Here is a 1,693-nt window from a genome sequence, read left to right on the forward strand (position 1 = left end):
GCTCAAATATCTCATTTTGGCTATTGACAGCTCTCACGAGTTGGCTCTTGTGTCCTTTTGAAATGCCCCAATCCTAACTTTTTGTGTGTGTATTTGAGCATTTCCTTACTTTTTGACACTACAAGATGCTCCAGACTTATCTTGTATATATCCTATCCCAGCCTTAGGGTCAGTCATTTCTCTAAAAAATCTTGATTCTTTTTATTGAAGAATGGCTGTAGAAAACAAGATCTGGGTTCTGAGTGTTATTATTTAAGTGGAAATGACTTAGATTATTCACCAAGTATATGAAAATACAAGTGAGCATGAAATCAAACAATCTATTATTTTATTTGACCTGCAATTGATGCTTCTCAATGTTTTCCTCACCAGAAGTATAATCTGCATAGTACAGGGTACTGTTTAAGAGCCTGAGCTCTGAAACCAAGGAGCCTGAATTTGTATGCTGGCTCTGTCACTTACTTGCTGTATTGCCTTGGGCTAATTGCTTAACTTTTCTGTGTCTCAGTTCTAACATGAAAATAGCAAAAGTTCCTACCTCACAGATGACTTGTAATGCTTTAAATACGGTAATATTTGCAAAGTACCTGAAAGGAGCCTGGCACCCACCAATTACTATATGAATGTTAGTTGTTATCATTGCTATTTTGATAGCTTTAACCACAAGTTGAAAACTGAAAGGCAACCTCCAATAATAGCCAACACTTATTGAACCTATCTTACGAGAAAGACATTTGTTAATCCTATCGATGAAATATATCCTATTTTTAAATGAAATATTTTCTTGTTATTAATTATTAACTTAAATTTGATTCACTGGGCATATTTTAATCCATATTTTATCTTTTAAGCATTTTTATTCAATTTTGCATCAAAACTTTTTGTGGTAGAGCCTCACAAAATACCTTCCCTTTGCTGGGTATGCATCCTACTTCTCATATTAAGAAGCAGAATCTAGCTTTCTGTCCTTTGAATTTTGAACTTTCTTAGTGACTTTTTTAACCAATAAAATTCAGAAATAATAATCTTGAACTTTTGAAACTAAGTCTTATCAGAAGCTTTGGCACTTCCATCCAGGCCTCTTAAAGCCCTTACTTTTGGGATGACCCATCTCAGAACCAAGCTGCCATGAGGGCATAGCCTAAACTGTATAAGGAGGCCAAATGTAGGCACTCAGGTTGACAACCCCAGTTGAATTACCAGCTGACAGCCAGCATCAACTGTTAGCTATCTTGGGTATCCAGTTTAGTCAGATTTCAAGTGACTGTAGACCTGACTAATAGCTGATGCCCCTTTGTGCACTGTGTCCAGTCAATCTACAGAACTATGAGCAATAATAATAAATTACCACTTTTAAGTTGCAAAGTTTTTGGGTGCTTTGCTATGTAGAAGTAAGCAACCAAAACAGACCTCTTCAATATTTTATACCCATGCATTGATGATGTTTGTTCACATGAGTAAAGGTAGCAAATGTCAGAGGATTATTAATAGCTTTTTGACTCATGGATGGAATTCTCCCCATTGCTAGAACTTAGATCATGTGTTTTCTGTAACTTGTATGTCATGAAATCTAATAGCTCTTTTTTTCTTCTTCATTCATTGACCAACGTAATTTTGAAAAATCTTGTGATAATGTGCTTGGATTTCAAATCCAATACAACTTTTTCATAGCAAATATTTCAAAATAATGATG

The sequence above is a fragment of the Manis pentadactyla genome, chromosome 4 (genome assembly GCF_030020395.1).
Source record: "Manis pentadactyla isolate mManPen7 chromosome 4, mManPen7.hap1, whole genome shotgun sequence".
Taxonomy (NCBI): Eukaryota; Metazoa; Chordata; class Mammalia; order Pholidota; family Manidae; genus Manis; species Manis pentadactyla.